The 24,328-nt window shown below is 34.7% G+C and overlaps 1 protein-coding gene and 1 pseudogene across 3 annotated transcripts in view; one reads left to right on the top strand and one right to left on the bottom strand.

The window, feature by feature from the left end:
• EPHA6 (EPH receptor A6) overlaps nt 1-24,328 on the bottom strand; it is a gene marked incomplete at both ends in the record, with an annotated part of 972,789 nt that overhangs the window by 254,971 nt on the left and 693,490 nt on the right. The gene's annotated exons all lie outside the window — the stretch shown is intronic.
• On the top strand, nt 5,581-6,343 carry LOC308263024 (large ribosomal subunit protein uL29m-like; annotated as a pseudogene). Its single transcript has one exon. The product of its transcript is annotated as a large ribosomal subunit protein uL29m-like (transcript).

Raw genomic sequence — 24,328 nt, 5'->3', positions numbered from 1 at the left:
GCTGTAACTTCAGACTTAGAAATGACCTTATTCCTTAAATGGTTTGAATTATGTTTAATGATCATTCTAAAATGGCTGGGCTTATAGCTTCCCAAATCCTTTGTCCTTGAGCTTACAAATAAAACCATCAGCCAAATGTCCAGGGAAAATCAGGGACAGATAGATCTGCCTACCTGCCAACACTGGTCTTGGCAGTAGACCATGGATAATATCCTGTGATTCTGTTCTATCTCCCCATACATTGAGGTCCCAGATTAGTACTGTAAAACCATTCATGGATTCTACTCCAGAGCAGATCCTGAAGGGCCCTGAAGCTCTTCTGGAGCCTCTTTTATTTGAAATCGAGGAATATCAAGCCCATATAGAGGATTGATGGAATTTTTGCCCACTGGTGCTATTGTGTCAGGCTTACCATGTTGCCTGGGAGCTGATCTACAAAGCTTTAGTACCAGTAGGAGAAGTTCCTATTTGAGTCTCGTTGACTGCCATTCTAATCTTTGTCTTCATTAGGTTCTCAAGGAGCTTTGGGTTTTGGTTCTGACCACTTTTGTCTGCAGAGAACATTTCAGTCCACAGGGAGAGCAGGAAAATGACACATCCAGCAATGCCCCCCTCGGCTGATGCCCTGACCTTGTGTGGATATTGAAATGAACTATAAATTGGCTCCAGCCTTTCTCAACTGCCATCTGAGAGCAAGCCTACTATCCAGAAAATCACCTGCATACAGGCATGCATGTTTCCCTGGAGACCAGCCTAGTGATTTCAGTTTTGGATGTAGACCTAGAAACAATCTTGCATTCATTTCAAACTCATTTTGGCCATAGACCAGCAGAGTATGACCAGGTGTGAACCCACTGATACCCACTAGCACATATGATGAAACCTCGCCCACTAGCACACGTGAAAGGCCCCTCTCTGTGCACCCTGAAGCCATTCCTCATCACCCTGCTACCATCTCACACACCAATGTCCTGGAGACATTCTCTTCCACCCAGGAAACAGAACCCATAACTACTAGAACAGCCCTGCCAATGCCGTTTCCATTGCAGATAACAGTCCCACCAATGCAGTCTCCATTGCAGATCCAACACCAGCCATGAGACCCAGATCCATACCCTCTCAACTGTGATCCCAAAAGCAATACCATTGGCCCAGAGGCTTTATTGAAGACTTTAAATTGTCAAAACCAATTTGTAAAGATCAAAATAGGGATTAGCTTCTTGAAATACTCACACATTAATGAAAGGCTACATGAGTAACAAAAAATTCAAGCAAGCATGACACCACCAAGAAAAAACCCAATGAAAAGAGATACATAAATTGCCAGAAATAAAACCATCTTAAAAAAGTTATGAAGGCAAGCACAATGGCACATGCCTGTAATCCAAGTATTTGGGTAGCTGAGACAAGAGGATAACAGATTCAAGAACACCTCAGCAACTTAGAAAGAACCTCACCAATGAGACTTGTTTTCAAAATAAATAATAAAATAAGTCTGGGTGTGTAGCTTGAAGATAGAATGCTCCTGAATTCAATTCCAACCACAGGTGTGTGTATACACATTGCTCGAGCACACACGCGCACGCACATACATACACACACAGAGAACCAAACAAACAACAAACAAAAACAAACAAACAAAAACAAACCCACAATGAGATGCAAGAAATTACAGGTAACCAACTACACAAAATTAGAAATCAATGCATGAACAAAAACAGAAATAAGTCCGGTGTGGTGGCACATGCTTGTAATCCCCATGCTTGCGAGGCTAAGACAGGAGGATCTCACAGGTTCGAAGCCAGCCTCAGCCACTTAATGATGCTCTCAGCAACTTAGTGAGACCCTGTTTATTTCCATATAAAATAGATCTGGGAGTATAGCCAGGAGGTAGAAAGCCTCTGGGTTCTACCCCCAGTAACCCCCCACACACACACAAATAGAAATAATAAAACCCTTAAAAATGTACCAAAGAGAAATACTGGAGCTAATGATAAAGTGACAGAAATGAAAAACTCAATAAAGAGCTTTAATAGCCTCGATCATGCAGAAGAAAAAAAATTTTAAACCTAAAGGCAGGTCATTTGGAAGTACATAATTAGAAGAATAAAAAAAAAAAAAGGATTTTAAAGGAGTGAAGAAATCATAAGACACCTACAGGGATCACCAAACAGATGAAGATACAAATTATGTGCATGTCAAAAGAAAAAGAGAAAAAGACAAGGAGAAAAATGTTTGTTTGAAAAATACTGAGCTGGTGTAATCCCAGTACTTGGAAAACAAAGACAGTAGTTTCAAGGCCAGCCTCAGTAACTTAGGGAGGTCCTTAAAAATTTCATTAGATCTCCTTTCTAAGTACACAAATAAAATTAGGGTGGGAATATAGTTCAGAGGAAGAACATCTCTGGATTCAATTTCCAGTACCCCCCCAAATATTGTTTAAAGCCCTCCCAAATTTTGGGAAGATATCTACATATTTAGAAAGTTCAAAGGGCCTGAAGCAAGATCAATTAAACAAAAACTACTTTGAGATATATTGTAACCAAATCGTTAAAAACAAAGAGGAAATCTTGAAGGTGGCAAGAGAGAAAAATTCATCACATAAATAAAGGATCTACCATTAAGCTATCAGAAGACTTCTCCTATAAGCCTGGAGAAAGTAGGATGAAACACTCAAGGGTGCTAAGACACAAAAACAATGTTAGAAATATTATAGTTGGAAAAGCTGTCCTTCAGAAACGAAGGGTAAGACATTCAAAGAGAAACAAAAGCTGAGGGAGTTTGTCATCATAAAACTGGCCTTCCAAGAAAAGCTATGGGGAGCTGAGTTGAAGAAATGAATGGTAAATAGTAATATTAAAACATATGAGCATAAAACTCAGTGGTAATGGTAAAACATAGCCAAATTCAAAAGACACTACTGCTATAAAGATGATATATAAGTATATCATCTTAACTTTGTATAACTGTAGAATAAAAGTTAACAGTATAAGAGTTACAACTCTAGTAGTGTATTAAAACAACTATAGCTATAATTAGTTAACACATACAATATAACTCCCTGGATTTATCCAGATGTGTTAGCTCACACCTGTTACCCAAGTTACTCATGAGGCTGAAGCTAGGGAATCACAATTTATGAGGCTAGCGTGAGCAACTGAGTGGGACACTATCTCAAAATAAAAATAGAAAGAGCTGGGGATGTGGATCATTGGGAGAGCTCTTATGTAGCTCTGGGTGCGGCAACCAGTGCTGGAAAAAAGAATGTGTGAGAAAGGCATATAGTAGATCATGGAAGTTAAGGTACTTCCAGATAATTTATGGAGATTATAAAATATCCTATTATATTAGAATGCTTTAGGTAGATCTCATAGTAACAAAGAAAAATCTTGAGTATGTATACAAAAAAAGAGAAATGAATGAAATTAAATTATTTAAAACATAAATAAAATCACGAATAGAACAGGAAGAAAGAAGAAAAACTATAAAACAGTCACTAAAAATACACGTGGCCAATAAATATGTGAAAAATTTTCAACATCACTGGCAATCAGGAAAGTGCAAATTGAAACTATACTGAGATTCTGAAACTCCATTTAACCCCAGGGAGAATGGCAACCATCAAGAATATAAACAATATGAATAGTGGAAAGGACGCTGGGAAATAGGAACCCTCATATTCTGTTGGTGGGATTCCAAATAGGTGCTGTGGAAATCAGCATGAGGTTTCTCAGAAGACTGAGAACAGGGACCACCACATCACCCAGGCATATAACTCCTGGGTGTCTTTCACAATAGCCAAACTATGGGACCAGCCTAGGTGTCCATCAACAGGTGAATGAATTACAAAACTGGTATATACACAGTGAAATTTTACTAAACCACAAAGAAGATCGTGACATTTCATTTGCAGAAAACTAGAGAATATTATGCTAAGTGGGATTAGTCTCAGAAAATGAAGGGTTGTATTGTTTCTCTGATATGTGGAGGGTAGAGAGAAATTGGGTAACAAAAGGAACTTCACATATAAAAGAGACTACAGTGGAGTGATTTAGGGGAGAGAGACAGGAAGAGTGGAGAAGACCTAATAAAGGAAGCAGCGGAAATAATTCTCTGTACATATGAAAACGTATCAATGGCAATCTTAATGACCTATATGGTGAGTGGGGCAGGATCCAGAGGGAAGCGTGCTGTGTGCATGTATGTTCCAATCACTTTGACCCTCACCATGATACATAATTACCATGTACCAATTAAAATATATTAAAAATTAACAAAATATCTTTAGTCAGCAGGGCATGGGGGCTCAGGTCTGTAATCCCAGTACTTGGGAGACTGAGACAGGAGGATCAGAGGCACCGGGCCAGCCTCAGCTACTTAGCGAGGCCCTCTGAGACTCTGTTTAAAATTTAAAAAAAAATTAAGTAGCTTAGAGGTAGAACATCCCTGAGTTCAATCTCCAGTACGACCAAAAAGGAAAAGCCTATAGATAGAATTTAACTATTAGTAATTACTTTATATGTAAATGCATTAAATTCCCCAATGAAAAAACACTATGAACTATATTATGGTTGTAATGCACCAACAAAAATTAACAACACTACTATGTTTCTTATAAGAAATTAGCCTTAAAGACACACATAGATTGAGAGTAAAATGTTGGAAAAATAGGCAAATGGTAACCCAAAGTGAACAAGAGTGAATATAATTATATCAGACAAAATATAAGTAAATAAAAGGAAAAAGAGACAATTGAGATCACAATAATTATGGATATATAACAAATATACTTTAATTTTTGTAGTATTGGAATTAATCTAGGGGTGTTCTACCAGAGCTAATCCCATCCCCTTTTTATTTATTTTTTTTTAATTTTCAGACAGGGTCTCATGAAGTTGCCCAAGCTGGTCTCAAACTTGTGATCCTCTTTCCTTAGCCTCCCAAGGAACTGGGATTACAGGTATGTGTCACTGTGCCCTGCTGAGTATATCATGTTAAAATATAGGTATCCAAACACTGCAGATCTAAACATATAAATCTAATTTTAATGGATCTGAAGGATAAGATAGTTTGCAGTATGAAATTAGTATGCAACTTCAGTAGTCCATTTTCAATAATGGACATATAATACAAGTAGAAAACCATATTTAAACCATACTTTGAAGCAAGTATAACTAACAGGCATACGGAAGAAAGAAAACTGGCACTTATCTCGATCTTGAGTCTTTTAAAGAAATCAATCCCATTCAAGATCATATCAACAAGCAAGATAAAATGAGATACAAAGGAGGAAGCTTATGGAGGTAAGTATCCTGTAGACTAAAACTATAAAACACTGTTACAAGAAATAGAAAATAACACAAGTAATCAGGAAGGTATTCTTTGTTCATGGAATGGAAGAACTAATATTCTTAAAATGGTCATGCAACTCAAAGCAACCCACAGATTCAATGTCATTCCTATCGAAACGCCAATATAATTTTCCAAAAAGTAAGAGGAAATAACGATAAAGGACACTGAACAGCCAAAGAAGTGATTTGGGCATAAAAAACAAATATGGTGGCTAAGTTACGTAGAGAAATGGCAGCGGCCAGTCTGGCCAGTCTGTGTAGAAGAGTCTCAGCGGCTCTGAAGGCTTCTGGGTTGTTAATAACTCCCAAGGCCCCAGCTTGCACCGGGCAAGTGATTTGCTGGTTTTCTCTTAGTATATTGCTTAAGAATGCACCAAATGTCACATCTTCTAACCAGTGTAGATTATTTCATGCCACATTGTCAAGGAAAGGACTGGAAGAGTTTTTTGATGACCCAAAAAATTGGGGGGGAGGAAAAAGTGAAATCTGGAGCTGCATGGACCTGTCAGCAATTAAGGAACAAAAGTAATGAAGATTTACATAAACTTTGGTATGTCCTACTGAAAGAAAGAAACATGCTTCTCACTCTAGAGCAGGAAGCCAAACGGCAAAGATTGCCAATGCCAAGTCCAGAGCGGTTGGAAAAGGTAGTTGATTCAATGGATGCATTAGATAAAGTCCAAGAAAGAGAAGATGCACTAAGGCTTCTTCAGACTGGTCAGGAAAATGCCAGACCTGGTATTGGAGAAGAGATATCTTTGGAAGAATCATCTGGCACAAGTTTAAGCAATGGCCTATACCTTGGCATCTAAATAAAAGATACAATAGGAAAAAATTCTTTGCATTGCCTTATGTGGATCACTTTCTCAGACTGTGACTTGAGAAACAAGCCCGCATCAATGCAAGAAAGAAGTTTAGAGAAAAAGAAAGAAAAGATTCTTCAGGAGAAGTTTCCACATCTTTCTGAAGTCCAGAAGTCAAGTTCTGTCTAAGATATATGAAATGTTAATTTACCATTTGTATTTCTTGCATAATAGTCTATATACAAAAGTAAATATACATTAAGTGGTTTATTTATTGTTTTTTGATGACAAAAAAACAAATATGGAAGCATCACTCACACTAACTTCAAAATATAATATAAAGCTATAGAATTAAGAACAGCTAGCTACAAGTATAAAATATAAAACAGAACAATGGAACAGAAAAAAGAACCCATGCAAATCCATGAATTTCAGAGCAAAGCAAACAACAGAACAAAAAGACAACCCATGGATTTGCAAACCGTATACATCTGATAGGGGAGAACTATCCAAAATACATACAATATCATAAAACTCAACAGCAAGAAAATGATGAAACCAATAAAAATAAATGAAGGGCTTTAATAAACATTTCAAAAAGAAGACATACAAATGACCAACAGATATATGAAATTTTATCAGAGAAATGCAAATTAAAAATATAATGGAGAATCACTTTGTAGCTGCTAGAATAGCTACTGTGAAAAGCATAGAAAACAGTCTTATGCAGGATAGAGAGCAAAGGGAACTCTTGTGCACTGTTGGTGGAAACATTATGGCAAACACTATAAAGATTCAATAGAAAATGACATTTTGTATACGATCCAGTAATTCTACCTCTGGATATAAATAGAGAGGAAGTAAAGTCAATGAACTAACAATGTAGCATTAGTCACAATAGCAGATATGCATGCAACCTTGTTGTTCATCATGGAATAAATGGATAAGGAATACATGGGAAGGTTTTCACATTTTACCCATAGTCGTATAATTCTGATACCAGTAGACTGTGATAAGTCATATGTATATTAAAATACCAAGAGCAACCACCATGGAAGCCATACAAAATGATACCCATAAAAAGCTTTAAGCTGACAAATTTACAATTTTTCCAAATTACTAACATTGGTTATCCCAAATATTATGCTTATGTTTATCACATGCCTAAAATATTAATTTAAAAATATCTTAATAGGAAAATGTTTTTGTATTTGACTCGAGATAGAAACTACATTATGATCTATTGACATTATACAAATAATTATATGTCCCACTTGATATTTTTCTCCTGAATATAATTTAAAAGTATTTTCTTTATTTCATACTTGACTTTGTGATACATTTTTAGTTACATGAAATTAAATACAATGGAGACAGCTTCTGTAGGAGAGTACATAAAATAAGATAAATGTGATACCTGTATATAATGGAATACTACTCAACCTTTAAAAAGGAGTAAATTTTATCATTTCATGGCAACATGGATGAACCTGGAGGACATATGATAAGTGGAATCTATGCACAGAAAGACAAAGTCTGCATGATCTGGCTTGTATGTGGAATGTGCCAGACTAATAGAGGTAGAGAACAGAATGGTAATCACTAGAGGCTGGGGGAGGTGGATGAATGGGCAGAGGGGTGGTATTGATCAACATGTACAAAGTTTCAGTTAGATGGGAAAATAATTTTCAGTGATTTATTGCATTGCATGGTGACTATACTAAATAATAAGGCACTGCATATTTCAAAATTGCTAAAATAATGTTTTAAATGTTTTCACTTAAAAATTGATAAGTATGTGAGGTGACAGATTTTTTCAAATTAGCTTGATTTAATCACTCGGCAATATACCTGCCTATCAAGATATCTCATCATATCCCATAAACATGTAAAATTATTAATCAATGAAAAATATAAAAGTAAAAACTCATCCCCTCAGATACCTAATCATATAAATACTTTTACTTTCTGATGGCATGTAATCTAAAGCAAATTTCTGCTTCCTTAGCCCCCCTCCCAAATCACCTGATCAAAGCTCAATTCCTTCCCTATGGTACATGTTTTCCTTTGTTTAATGGGCCACAAGCAGAACTTGTTTAACTACAGAATGTTCCTGGTGGACTTTGGCTAATAAGAATACTAGCATATTTACTACATAATACTTTTGACCGTTTGAAATTATCTTTGAAATTTATTTTTTGTGTACTCATTTGTTATCTGACTTAGTAATTCCCTGGGACCCTCATCCTGATAACAGTAGCCAAAGGAATGAAGTCATGAGCCTTGACACTTCTGCTGTGTTCACAGTACTGAGTATACGAGAAGCATGGGGATAATGCTTGTTTTATGAGTGATGTAAATAAATGTGTGTATCTAGGAAGGCTGGACCATCAATTCTAGTTCAAAATTAGGACATCTTAGCATAGATTTTGAGGTCAGGGAATTTCCAACCTACTAATATTTTTTAAAAACAACATAACAGCCGGGCGTGGTGGTGCTTGCTTCTAATCCCAGTTTGGGAGGCTGATATAGGAGGGTCATGGTTCAAGGACAGCCTCAGCTACTTAGTGAGGCCCTCCTCAACTCAGTGAGACCTCGTTTCAAAATAAAGAATAAAAAATAGGGCTGGGGGTGTAGCTCCGAAGTAGAATGCCCCTGGGTTCCATCCCCAGTACTGCAAAACAAACAAACAAACAAACACCCAAAACAAACAAACAAAAAACCCCAACTACATAGCATTTTTTGCTTTTCATGTGTAGAGTTAGGAAATGCCTCAATACCTTTTGTCTTCAGTTTCATATTTTAAAAATTTAACATCACACTACCCAGTTTCTTTTCTAAGTGCAAAAGCTATTGGGAAAATATTTTAAGCCTCATATAAAGAAAGAGTTAAAAGAAAAAAAGAGGCCCAGAGGGGAAAAATGTATAACATTAGATTTTTAATACAGTTCCAGAGGGATACATTAGTTACTGGAGGTCTTAAGGTAAATCCCATTATTATTAATGGTATCAGGAGAGGTATCTACCCAGCTATACTCACTTGCTGCCTATCATTAGAAACGGAATACCAGCATCCTAATCACTAATTCTGTCTGATTTCTTTCTGATGTATAGCATACATTATACATACAAAAAGAGTGTTTTTAAGATGTAATAAACACCAATTGTATTGATTCAGCTTCACAGGAAGGATCAACAGAATGCAAGAGTTCTCCTGCTTAATAAGGCTTGTCGATAGGAAGACTAGACTAGCACAGGGGCGGGGCTGGATCTTCAAAGTTAGGGCCTCTATTTCCGGCTTCATTACAAATTTGTTTTATAGCATTAATGGAGGTTCTTTTACCTTTTTCTGCTTTTGTATCATTGTGGGTGGTTTAAATACCTACCACCTATCTCATTCTTGAGAGTTATAAGATTAATGTTTAAATAGTGCCAAAGCTATTTTAATTTCAGAAGTTTCATGTAACTACTGTGTATTTTAAAATCATATCGATACCATAAAATATATGTAATATATGCCACACTGAGAAATCTTCATTGATAGGTCCATACAGTTAAGGCTAGGAAGCACAATTTTTTTAAGACCTTAGAATAAGGAGTTTTTTAAAATTATCAGACAATGGGGTAAGAATTTTTTCAGTGACTAAATTAAATAACACATTATAAATATTTTCCAAACCCACACTACAAACATTAAATAATCAATTTATTTGGGAAAGTTCTAATTCTTTTCTTCTAACTTATGCTACAAATACAGTAATGTTTTCAAGGAGATTAAAAATTCCTTTAACTGAAATAATAAAGTCTAATACTTTGCTTCCTTTATGAATACTATGATTAATGATATTTCAACTTTTAAAACTCACTGACCACACTACCCCTACGCCACCTTTTTTAGTGTATCACCAGATGACCTCTCATATCAACTCACTTCTTGCCTGGAGGAATACTGAAAGAGTTCCTCTTTAGACTAAAAAATATTTGCATTTCAAAATGAGCTCTGATTGATGCTGTATCAAAATTGATTTTTCCATTCTGCTATCAGAAAAATCATGTTAGAAATCAAATCTAATGAAAACATCTTTGTGATCCAGGAAAATTAATGTCTTTGAGTCCCAGTTTCCTTTGTCTATAAAACTTAACTATCTGTTTTGCAGAGTTATAGGCAGTAAAGGTACATAAAACACATAGCCCTGACTCTAGCAGCTTCTATTATTGTTATCACCACTTCTAGCTGCCCTTCAGCTACATGCCCCACAATTGAAATTTAGGGCTAATTCAACCATCTAATACGTACTTTTGAGGACATGGATAGTAGTGTTACCATAAAATCATAGTTCCCTTTCCAGCTATATCCTCTTTTTAGCCTATATACTATCTCAGGTTAATGCCTCACCAACTATTGCCTTTAGGCTGTGAATTTACAAATTTATATTTATAGCCCAGCTCTCTCTCTTGAATTCTCAACATGTATTAATATCTGGAGGTCTCCTAGTGGCCATTTCATCTCCAGTATTAGTCTGCTCAGGCAACATAAGAAAATATAATCGATTGGTGGTCTTAAAAAACAAAGAATTTATTTTCTCAGCATTTAGAAAGGTGGGAAGTCCCAGATGTGCTGGTGGACTCAGGTCCAGGGAGGATCTCTTCCTGACTTGTGAGCAGCTGTCCCCTGAGTCTTCCCAAGGTCTTTCTTTGGGGCAGCCCATCAGGAAAGTCTAGAGTATACATGCTTCTGCTTACTTTTTATAAAACCTATCAGTGTGTGAGAATTCCTACACTCAAAAATGTGCCAGTTTGGAATTCAGTCAGGCAATAAAAATGACCCGTGGTTACAGTGAATAAATTGTGTTTAGAAAGCTATGACTCAGATAAATTAATGAGTTGTAGGCTTTAGCAGTCAAAATACTCTAAAATGTGAGGAAAACAGTTTTTTCCCCAAAAAATACATAGATATTTATTTTGATTGAAAAAAATCAATGAGTGTCCTAAATTACTATTTAAAATGAAATTATATAGTCAGGTGTGGTGGCACAAACATGTGATCCCAGTATTTGGGTGAATTATAGGTTTGAGGCTGGCTAGCCTCAGCAATTTAGTGAGACCCTGTTCTACAATAAAAAATAAAATAGGCCGGGTTGTAGCTTGGCGGTAGAATGCCTCTGGATTCAATCCCCAATGCCACAAAAAAAGAAAAAAGAAAAACAATATGATATGATTCTTTAATAGCAATAAAGACTTTTAGCAGCTTTAATATACTATAGGCTTATAAATAAAACTATTATTAGAACCTTTAATCTTGAGCTAAAGAAATATTCACATACATAATCACTAACACCTCTGTAAATTAAACCATTGTTCAAAGTGTTAGACATTTTAATGTGATTTTATTTATTCTCTAGAGATAATAATAGGCAGATGTTCTAACAATAATAGATATGAGAAAGTATGTTGTCAGGTTAAAGCTTCATTTTCACCAAAGTAAACATTATTTTAGTTAAAATTTCATTCAATTAGTTTGTCTCTCAGGGACTTTTATTATACTTTTAGAAAAAAAGTGTATATTTCATTAGTTTACTCATTAAAAAGCACTGATTTTCATTGAGACCTATACTGTCATTGTTATACATAGCTAAAGAAAAAATAATGCTACCAATTAAACTATAATTACTGTTATTGTAAGAAGCAACCCAAATTCAGTGATGTTAAAATGAGAAAAATATCTTAGGTTGGATAGATTATTAAACAATTTTATAACATTCTTTGTTTCAATAAGAATATTGTTTATTGTACAGATACTATAATTAATTAAAATTTAAACAAATTTTAAATTACACAAATACTACTTTACAAATGACCCTCACAACATTCAATGATAGAATCTGGTTTAAAAATAATAGAAACCTGAGAAATTTTTTAAAGTTTCTAAAACAGAGATTTGTTAAAAATAAGTTTTATTTTATCTAATAACACAAAAACTTCATGTTAGTTAATTTCTTATTTAATTCCAATGATTTTCTTAATATCTAACAGATATAGCTTCTTTAAATATCCATTTCTCCTCTTCTCTCAAGATGGTTGTTATTTTTGTAACTGATATAATAAAGTAATTATATTTAAGTCTCTATATCTTGTTACCACAAATACAGACACTAAGACACTATTTCTTAAATTTATGGCAATGTCTAACTTATATGTAAATGTGAAAACAACTTATTTTCAAATTGTCCCACTCATATTTGTAAAATATCTTGGCCATAATGTTAAAAGTTTTATTATGGGAGCTCCTGATAGATTCTGTCTCATGCTAAGCTGGAAAGAAAAATGTTTATCCTTTACTGGCCTGTCTGCTGAAGTTTGTAGGTCCTTTTTAATGATACCTCTTTCTCCAGAGTAGATTTGTTTTTTAGTGTCCTATAGGTGTATGTGGCTGGAAATCCATGGCTGAACAGCTCTTGAGCAGGCTTGACGATTGTGGCCCAAAGGCCAAATTGCCTGTTTTATTGGAACATAGCCACACCATGTTTACTTAATGTCTAGTGCAGCTCTTGTGCTACAAGAGCAGAATTAAGTAGTTCTGAGAGAAACAGAAATGCCCACAAGCCTAGACTAGAGCATCATTGGGTATATTTAGACTCTGCCAGGATAGCAATTGATGGCATTCCCAAAGCCACTTTCCATCTGCTTCCATTCCAGCTAATGCATGGGTCTTTAACCTAGTCACTTAACTAAGCTGGAGCCATCATTTCCTTCATCCCACAATCTCCCTGTATCTCAATTAACATTTAATTTTTCTGGAACAATTGCTTTATTGGTTTTCCAACTAAGAATGTGAGGTAGAGGAATTATACTTTAATTTCTTTATGCCTGAAAATGCTTTTTTTCAATAAATACAATAAATAATTGGTCTGGGTATATAATTTAAAATGAATGATATTTTCCTCAGAGTTTTAAAGGCACTGCTTCATTGGCTTTAGGTGATAGTACTGACTATCTCTGCCGGCAATGTCTGTGTAAGGAGGATTCTGCTATGCAATTACACATAGATATACTATACACATAGAGGCTTTATAAATATAGAGATGTTATTTCTTGAAAAATTGTAATTATTATTACTTTACTAATTTCCTTGCATATGTTCTACTTCAAAAATTCCTATCAGTCATCTACTGAACCCCATGAGTGAGCTATTAATATTAAGGATTATAGTTAGATACCTGGTGTTTGTGTTTGTTCTTTGTAGGGACAAATGTTATCTATATTCTGGAAAGCTATATGTATACATGTTTCAAAACTTCTCCAGTAATGTTTTCTGCTATGGCTTAAGTTTCCAAATATCTCCCTAATATTCTGATTGTTTCTTTCAGCATCCAAGTATTTCATGATAGATTAAATATTTTGTAACATACAGGTATCATTTCTTCTAGTTACTTTGATTTTGTTAGGTTATTCTTGACTCCTTTATTTGCTGGGACTCTTCTCATGAGTCCTGGCTTTTGAGTAACAGTCACAGTTGAGGTACAGATTGGAGGCACTGTGAGAAAAAGCAAGCATATCCACTGTGGGCTGCACTTTCTGTGGTGAGGGTATTGTTTTATTAGAGATACCTAAGTGCCAAAATGCACTGTGTGTGGTGTGTGTGTGTGTGTGTGTGTGTGTGTGTGTGTGTGTGTGTGTTTGGTTTGTATTTTCTTTTTCCCTGTAAACATTATTGTTGCTTCTTTTGTGATATTTTTGGGGAAATAATGGTCAACTCTTGTAAAACATTCATACTATAGCCTTTCCCATCCTGGGATCCATGTCTTACTCCTGACTTTTTTTGCTAGAATGAGTTCATTGAGCCAGTGGTTTATCTGTGTTTTCTCCATGTGAGTTTCTCTCTTCTTAACAAAAGTAACCTCTGGTCTTCTTTGTTTGCCCTGCTATGCCCAACAATACTCCCTAGTCTTTTCAATCAATTAAAAATGTTTTATTGGTATATTGTAATCATACATCATGATAAAGTTCAGAGTGAAAGAGACATACAGGCAAAGAGCACTCGGGATGTAGGCCTCCTCCAACTCCCATTCTGCTCCTCCTGCCTCCCTGAACAGAACATGGACATTGCTTTGATAATTTTGAAGTGTTTTCTTGGCCTTTTACCTACTAAAGTCCCATCTCTATGCTCTTTGTTCTCAAGTATTATACCTAGTATTTTTCTTTTCTATCTTAGTAGAGGGTCTTCAAATATAAAGGAGATAAAACTCATTCTTACCATTTTAACCAGAAATAATGATCTACAAAATGAGATAACTACTGAAGATACTTAAAAAATAAATATGCTCTTCTAATCTATGTTGATTTCTGAAATTTTTTCTACTTTTTGATCCTAAACACATTCCATATTCCATTTTTATGATTTAAAACAAGACTAAAATAATTGTGTATAATGCATCTTCCTAGATAAACTTTAAGCATTTAACATTTAAAATTAATTAATAGGCCATATTATTAATTCTTTGTTTAAAGAACATGTCAGCCTTACTTAAATGAAACATGAAAGCAAATAATGAAACTTAAAAGCAAATAATGAAATGAAACCTAAAATAATGAAATATAAAAGCAATGAAACATAAAAGCAATAAAACATAAAAGCAAATAAAGGAAAAACAGGCCAGTTTGCTGCTAAAGATAGCTAATGCATAGTAGTAACAGTATTTTTTATTCTTTATTTTGAAATAGTGTCTCACTGAATTATAAATCCTCACTAAGTAGCTGAGGCTGTATGGGAACCGAGATCCTCCTGTCTCAACCTTGCAAATGCTGGGATCACAAGCATGTGCCACCACACCCAGCTTAGAAGTAACAGTTTTACAATATGCTGTATGAAACCTTTTGTCTATATATAAAATACACAAAATTTTTTTACACCTATTTTTACCTAGTTAAAAAAGTAGCATTGGTGACCAGTGACATATTGTTTTCATTTATAGCACTAATATGAACACTGTCAGAATTTTTTATTCATGATATCCTGTGCACATTAAATCATTTAGCAAGTCATTATTTTAAAAAGAGAAAAAAAGAAATGTCAAGAAAAACAAGTATTTAGCATTGTTATGTGCTCTGCCTATAGGATAACATGGCTGCAAATAAATTTTTTCAAAGTTTCCCTGTTTTGGTTATCTTATTCGTGCATTGCAATAATTCATCATAGTGCATCTCAGAGGTAGAATGCCCCTGGGTCCATCTCCAGTACCACAAAAAACAAAAGAGAATATATGCAAGAACTATGAAACAAAAATTGACCATAGTGGTACAATAAAAAATTGACAAACCTGCCAATGTTATAGGATTATTATATACATTATTTAATAATTGCTAAGATTCATAGAAAAAATCAATAAGCCTAAGAGGAGAGGAATAATACAATTAACCAATCCTAATGAATAGATGAAGAATAATAAACTCATATTTTCAGAATCACACTCTCCTCAAGAAAGCAAAATAGATGTATGGGAGAAACATATGTATAAGTGTATGATGTATCCTATGTGACAATGCCATTTCCAACCAATTTTAGAAACTTGGGGTTTTATGAAAAGCCTTTTTAAGTAAAATACAATTGATTCATAAATAAACAATAGAAAAATAACTAAACATAAAATTTAGGCACTTTTAAAGAACAGAAGTAACCAGTGCTCAGCTTCCCCTCTTTCAAAATGAATAATCAGAATAACAAATGAAGAGCTACATTTGCTATTAGTCTTGATACCAAGCCCAGTCAAGGCTATGACAACAGCAAAATTCTAAATCAATGTCCCTGATGAATAAAGATGCCAAAATTCTCCATAATTTGAAAATTCTTTAGCAAACGGAATCCACCAGCACACTGAGGCATTCACTATGATCAAGTGGGATTTATCCTAAGGATGCATCAATAGTTCAACAAATAAATAGATATAATGCATTGTATCAATGGCATGAAGGATAAAAACCATATGATTATCTCAATAAATACAAAATTAATTCAATAAAATTGAAATTCCTTTATGATAAAAAATCTCAACACATTAGGTATAGAAGAAATGCATACTAATATAAAAATATTTATATTTCAGTATCATAGCTAATATCACATTGAATGGGAAAAAGCTGAAAGCATGTACTCTAAGCTCTGGGACAAGACAAGGATATTTAGTTTCATCCACTTATTCAATATATTATTGGATGACTTAGCCAGAGTAATTATACAAGAAGAAAACAAGGCATACAAATAGAAAGTCAAATCACCTCTGCTTATTGATAATTCTATATGTAGAAGAACCTAAAGACTCCACTAAAGATTTGTAGAACTGATAAATTCAGTAAAGTTATAAAATACCAAATCAAAATACAAAAATCAGTAGCATATTTATAAGCAGTAACATTGCTAATAAAAAAATCATGATAGCTATCCAATTCACAACACCTACCCCCTCAAAATATCTAGGAATAGACTTAACCAAGAAGTGAAAGACCTCTACAATGAAAATTTAAAAACACTGTTGAAAGAAATTGAAAGACAAAAATGAAAAAAAATTACACATTAATGGATTAGAATAATTAATATTGTTAAAATGCCTATTTTTCCCAAAGCAATTTACGGGTTCTATGGAATGCTCAACAGAATACTAATGACTTTCTTCACAGAACTAGAAAAATAATACCAAAATTTATATGGAAGCACAAAAGATTCTAAATAGCTAATACAATCCTGATCAAAAGAAGTAAGCTGGAGGCATCATGATCCTAGATTACAAGATACTACAGAGCCATAGCAATATATCAACATGAAACTGGCCTCAAAAATAGACACATAGGCCAGTGGAACAGAATAGAGATCCCAGAAATAAGCCTACACATCTACAGCCAATTGGTCCTTGACAAAAGCTCCAAAAATACGCGTAAGAAAAAGCACAGCATCTTTAATATATGGTGGAGGGAAGCTGGATATACATGTGCAGAAAATTGACACTTTCCCCCTATCTCTCATGGTTTGCAACAATCAACTCCAAATGGGTCAGATATCTAAATGTAAAACCTGGAACTACAAAACTGCAAGAATAAAATATACAAAAAACATGTTAAAACATTGGTATACGCAATAATTGTATGTGTGTGTGTATGTGTGCGTGTGTGTGCATGTGTGTGTGCGTGCATGTGTGTGTGTGTGTGTGTGTGTGTGTGTGTGTGTGTGTGTCATTGGGGATTGAGCCTGGCTGAGCTATACTCCAAGCCCTTTAAATGCTGGCCTCAAACCTGCAACTTCCTTCCTCAGCCTCCCATGTACTGGGATTACAGGTTTGTGCCACTGTGCCAGGCTAGGCAGAGTTTTTTTTTTTTTTAGGTTTTAATTTTTTTGTGTGGTACTGGGGATTGGACCCAGGGGCATTCTACCTCTGAGCTACACCCCAGCCCTATTTTTTATTCTTTATTTTGAAACAGGATCTCACTAAGTCGCAGAGGACCTCACTAAGTAGCTAAGGCTGGTTTTGAACCTGTAATCCTCCTGTCTCAGCCTCCCAAGTAGTCAGATTACAAGCATGCACCACCACGCCAAGCTCGAGGCAATGAGTTTTTTTTAAATAAGATCCCAAAAACATAGAAAGTAAAAGTGAACATTGTCAATGTGATTATATCAAATGTGATTCTATAAAACCAAGAGGCTTCTGCAAAGTAAATGAAATAGTCAACATAGTAAACTGACAAAAGGAAGACTATTATTGAAAACTGTTCATCTGACAATGTAATATGCAGAATTATATATAAGGAACTGAAACACCCTAAAAAATAAAACCCCATAAAAACCAGTCAAATTACCTGAATAAACATTTCTCAAAAATAAATATAAATATTCAACATATATGAAAAAATCCTCAATATCACTAACTACCAGGGAAATGAAAATCAAAATCAGAAAGAGCTGAAATCTTACCTTAGTTAGAATGGCTATTATCAAAAATATAAAAAATAAAAAATCTTGGTGAGGATGTGGGAAAGAACTCTTACATGCTGCTGGAGGGAATATAAATTAGTAGAGCAATTATGTAGAACAATATAGAGACTCTTCAAATACTAAAAATAGATCATATAACCCAGATATCCTACTTTTGGGTCTCTTTCTAAAGGAAATTAAATTAGCATATCAAAGAGATACTTTGACTCTCATAATTATCACAATCACTATTCTCAATAGTAAAGATATGGATCTAACCTAGGTGCCCATTAATCGCTGATGGATAAATAAATGTGGTATATATACATGATAGAATATTATTCAGCAATAACAAAGATGAATTCTGTTATTTGTAGAAAAATGAATATAATTAGAGAAAATTATGTTAAATTAAATGAGTCAGACATAGAATGACAACAAATATCACTTATTCTGTCTTATATGTGGAAGTTAAAAACAGTTGATCTAAATGTGTAATACTGATTACTGGAGAATGTGAACGGCTGGAAGAAGGAAAATAAGTAGAAGTTGGATAACATGTAGATCAAGGGAATAAGTTGTAGTATATATGTGTATATATCCACAGTAATATATATTTCTCCCAGGTATAGCATCTGTTGCCTCAATACTTTTTTTCAAAGTGAATTCCAGTTTGTAGGAATGTTTTCTGTTTTGGTAATGGGTAGAAGACAAAGACTGATTTATAACCTGGCACAAATAAATAAAGAGATTGTTTAGTAATATGTAAATATTTTATATCTTGGAAGGAGAGAGGCAAGGCAAACAAACTTTGTTTAAAACAGTTGTGCTTGGGGAGTAAAATCAATATTCTTAAAAGGGTTTGTGAAAAATTAGATTTATCTGTGTTTTAGAAATATGTGTTTGGAGCCAGGTGTGGTGGCTCACTCTTGTAATCCCGGTACTTAGGAGAGTTCAGGTTTGTGGCCAGCCTCAGTTACTCAGTGAGGCTGTCAGTAACTTAGTGAGAATCTATTAAAAAAAATAGGGCTGGTGGTGTATCTTGGAGGCAGAATGCCCCTGTGTTCAAATCCCCAATACTGAAAAAAAAATTGGATAGCATTAATGACTATCCAAGTTCTCATTTTATGTTGGCTTAAGAATAAATTTTGTAAGATCTTTTTAAGAAAATATTAGAATACTCAATAATTTCATTATATTTATATGTATATTTCTAAATATACTTTGATATTACTATTTTTAACATAATACCAGGAAGACTTAATTTGATATGTATAAGAAACTTTCAGTTCTCCAAAATACTGGGAAATTGTGTCTAAAGATAATTCTCTGTTCACTGGGTGTGGTGGCACACGCTTGTAATCCCCATGATTGGGAGGTGAAGACAGGAGGGTCGCACAGGTTTGAAGCCAGCCGCACTGGTTTAAGAGACCCTGTTTCCAAATAAACTGTATAAAATAGCTCTGGGAGTGTATCCCAGAGGTATAAGGGTTTCCAGAACCCCAGTACCACCAAAATAAATAAATAAATAAATAAACAAACAAATAAATAAATAAATAAATAAAATTCTGTTCTATAGCATTTATAGTTATTCCCTTAATTTCTAGATATTTTCATATTTCATCTAATTATTTCCAAAGCATATTATTAATATTAACCTGCTAGAACCTATTAAAATACAAGAGTAATCTTTTTGTAACATGTCAAAAACATTTTCAATAGTAAGAAAAAAAAAGGAAAAGAAATAACCCAGAGGCCAAATAATTGAAATATAACTTCATTTTGGTATGTATTTTAAAAATATACTTCCTAAATGTAGAGTTTATATTTTCTCAAATTTGTAATCACACTATGTAATATTTTGCTGTAAATATTAACACACAAATTGTCACAAATGAATAAAAAAGGGGTTAAACAGAGGGATTTAAAGGTAGAAATGATATCCTTTTTTCTTTCATTACAAAGTCTTTAATTTTCTTTTTGTATTTATGTGCAAGTTATTTTGGTTTTCAAAGTTAATATCCTTAAAAAGAGAAAAATAAAGAAGTGTCTATAACTGTGATGGAAATATGTCATCCACAATCCTTTCTACCTTGTTTTTGTAGGAAGTAAGTGGTGTTCAACTCCATAAAGACCACTGTACTCCAGTGCTAGACACTGGTTCCATTCACCAAGTGAATCGTAACATTCCAATGAATCAGACATAAAACAATACGTATTGTTTTTCAAATTCACTTTTTAAATGAAATTAAACTCTTCCCTACCTCTTCATTTTTCCTCTTCAGACATGCTATGATTATAACTGGGCTTACTACTGGAGGAAGAGCTTAGCCAGGCATTCTAGACTTCTTTATTCTCCAGCAAGCAAGATAAACATCATTGCCAAATAAGGGAAGAATTTACTTTTTGTCCTCTCTTTGTCTTGTACATTTAGAACCTGCATTTTGTGTCTTATAAACTTGCTCCCCAAGAGGCAGTGCTGTCAGTTACAACCAATCTCATTATAGTATAAATTCATGTATTGTCTTCATCAAAATATAAAGGGGTAAAAGGTATTATTTAACATACCATAGTTATTTTCATCCAACAATAAAAATGCACAGACTTTCATTTGTAGCATGAAGTCTATGTGATTCTTTCACATAATCTCAATATATAAAATGTTATTTGTAGCCGGGTGTGGTGGCGCACGCTTGTAATCCCCGCGCTTGGGAGGCGGAGACAGGAGGATCACGCTGGTTCGGAGCCAGCCTTGCTGGCTTAATAGACCCTGTTTCCATATAAAAGAAATATAAAATAGGTCCAGGAGTGTAGCCCAGAGGTAGAAGGGCTTCCAGGAACCCCAGTACCACTAAAAAAAAAAAATGTTATTTGTAATGAAGTGATGCTTAATTAGAGTATGGTCTCTGGATTTGAATTATCTGGGAGTAAATTTTGCTCTACAAGTTGCAAATTGGTTCCATTTCACTAAATAATTTAATCTCTCTAATTACTTCCTTTATTTATAAAATGAACATATGAGTCATTTTTCATGTGATTTTTGGGTTGTAAAGAAAAAAATATATTAAAACATGACACATACATATTTAATAACTCTTGTCCAATATTAATATAAAATAGACTATGTTTCTTGGTAGGATGAAACATAGAAAGGTGCATGGAAAAATTCTGGCAGGAGCAGAATATAAGAGTTGCCCTTCTAAACAAAGGACTGCATTGGACCACATAGAAAGCTCATATTCTTCAAGCCTCAAATAATCCTTACAGAATACATTTTCCTGTTCTTTGAATTTATTTACTCCACCATGAAAGCAGTAAATGAGACACTATAATTGATCATATATATCTACCTTGTTGCTGTTTCCATCTTTCAAAAATACAACAGAACCGTTATTATTGAAATTACTTCTGTATAGAAACCAGTGAAGTATATAGGGGTGGGAACTTTAAAAAAAAAAACACTAACCATTTTCAATTTAAGATGCCTAGCAACCTAGGAAAAAAGCATTGTCCATAATTGTGGATATTAGATTTCAGGGTATCAGTTAAAAACAATGTTCCTGGGTTAGGTAGCATTCCATGATCATAGATTCTAAAAGACTGAGGAACAGGAATCTATTAAATGCATACTTCCAACAACATGAACACAATTTTTATTGTGAAGTGAAGAAGAAAATTACAGTTTATGTTGAAATATTGCTGCATAGAAAGCTCTGAATTATAATGATAAAGAGACAGAGTTAACTTGCAATGCAGAAAACATCAAAGATGATATTAGATAGAATAATAATTGCATTGGCTGGTCTAATTAAGATGGGAGTGGACACAGACAGGTTGGGATATTTCCCCTATAAACACACAACAAAAACTTAATGGGAATAACTATAACCTGAAATTATAAAACTATTAAATATAATCTGTTCAGATAGAATGAAAACATCATTTTTATAGATATATAGTGTAGACATATAGCTAAAATGCAGTATTGTATCCAGCATAATAAAGTTGGACAATAATAGTACAGACCTGCATTAATAGCAACTCATCTAAGAACTACAGTTGGGGGTGAGCTGGTAGGAAGCTCTTCCAAAGCCAACCATATGCAGCAGCTGTTCACAAAGCAAGTACAAGCTCAAGCTGCACTAATGGAGGCACAGCAGGGAAGGTGCTTGTTCTGTGTTTTCTGCATTGATTAGAAAACATTTGGAATACTGGGTTCATTTCTGAGAACACTTACAGAAAAACTCTCTCGGCTTCTCCATAGGAAGGCGAACAGAATGATGAAGTATCCAGAAATCACGTCAGACCAAAATGGTGGGAAGATTCAAGTAGTTTACGCTGGTAAAGGAAGATTACTAGGCTCACATGTTGTCTTCAAATATTTGAAAGGTATAGTGTAGGGTAGAGGAAGGATTATATTTACTTGGTATGAGTTCAGCGTTGTGGAATGGGTACCAGTGGGTGGTATAGGAAGAGTGTATATAGCATCCTTAGTTAGCTGGCTAGACATCTGGTGGGATCAACTGAGATTGACCAGAAGATAACTTGCAAATAATCACTTTGACTCTCTCCTTTGTGAGAAGGGAGGTGGAAAAACAACTCAGGGTGACTAAGGTACAACACGAAAAGGGCACTGGACCATGTATTAAATATGTTATATGAATAAAGAAGACATCCAGAGAAAATGTAAATCATGCCACATGGAAGACTCCATACAGCTCTCCATTTCTGGAAATGGACTGCTCCAGAACAGGCCTCTGGATTGTAACTCCACAGCCCCAGGCCACCGCTCCATTCCCCACAATGGCCTTTTCCAGATGCTTTCCTGAAGCAAGACCTTCTCCCGTCTACACACAGCCTTCACTTCTCTACATAAACCTGTGTTTGTGCTTTCCATTTGAATGCTATCCACACAGATAAGCGAGGATGGGAAGTTTTGCAGAATAATTTCAAAATATCCCACCCAGAAACAGCTTTGCAGGAAAGCTTACATTTACTCTCAGTGATCCTCAATGGTCCAAAACTGATCTTGGGGGAATGGGCTGTGGGCGAGGTGGTGAGCACTTTTACAGGTACCCTGTGGTACAGGGCACTGTGAAGGGGAAGTATCAAGTGAATCCTAAATTGTAGGAACAAGACTCAAGTCAGGAAGTGCCACTCCTTGTGAGAGAATGTTATACAATTTCTAAATGTGGATGGATTAACTGGTTATGGAGGAGGAAATATTGGGGAGCAAATATCTCTCTATATGCCATAAATTGCTTCCTGATCAGATGAAGACCTTTCTCCAATGTAATGAGGGAACAGTCAATACACACTATGTACTGATATTAATCAGGGTTTTGATAAAATAGAAACAACTTGATTTATGAAAAGATTTCAGCCAAGTTAGGTGGTACATACCTGCAATTCCAATATTTGGGAGGCTGAGACAGGAGGATTACAGGTTTGAAACCATCCACAGTCTCCATTTACATATTCCTCTTTATGCATAAAAAAGACACTTGGATACAATAAGAAGCCAGTGTCATAAAATTCTAAACTATCTTAAAAATGCCCCCAATTCTCCTTTGTCATCACCACACCTTAGTCTACTATTTCTACTACTTTGTCTACCATTCAGCTTCCTTAATGCAATCTGCTGTTCCATTCTGTAGTGAAGTCTGGATTCTTTGAATAGCACCTTATATGCATGTCTTATTAACTTATGATCCCTGTCTTTCTAATTTGTCTTTTTTACTTCTTTTATACTTTTTTAACTTACATTGTACTTTTAGCTTCTTTCTTGAATCTGAGCTGCCTTGCTATGCATTTTCCTTAAGCTCATATACCTAATGCAAAGATGTTTACTTTGTAGTTGCTAAATAAGGAAAACGTGTATATTATTTATTAGGGATGCAAAACAAAAATCGTATTAGAGAAAAAAGAGCAAATAGATTCATAATGTGTATGCATGCCCCTTTATAATATGACTTTGCTATTTATCTCTCTCATCCAGAGATTGAATCTATTTCTCTCCTTATAAATTCTGGACTGGCTTTGTGACTTGTGATGGCCAACTTAATCTGTGAGAATTATCCCATGGAAGTTCAAAGCTAAGGCTCACATGGCCTTTTAGCTCTAGCTCTCATCTACTTTGAGCAGTACCCTACTGCTGTGTCCAGCCTGTCAGTGGGGAAGAGCTCATTCAAAGGAGAAGTAGAAATGAGCCATCTGTC

The sequence above is a fragment of the Muscardinus avellanarius genome (assembly GCF_963383645.1).
Source record: "Muscardinus avellanarius genome assembly, chromosome: 5".
Lineage (NCBI taxonomy): Eukaryota > Metazoa > Chordata > Mammalia > Rodentia > Gliridae > Muscardinus > Muscardinus avellanarius.
This window is presented reverse-complemented; position numbering and strand designations above follow the sequence as displayed.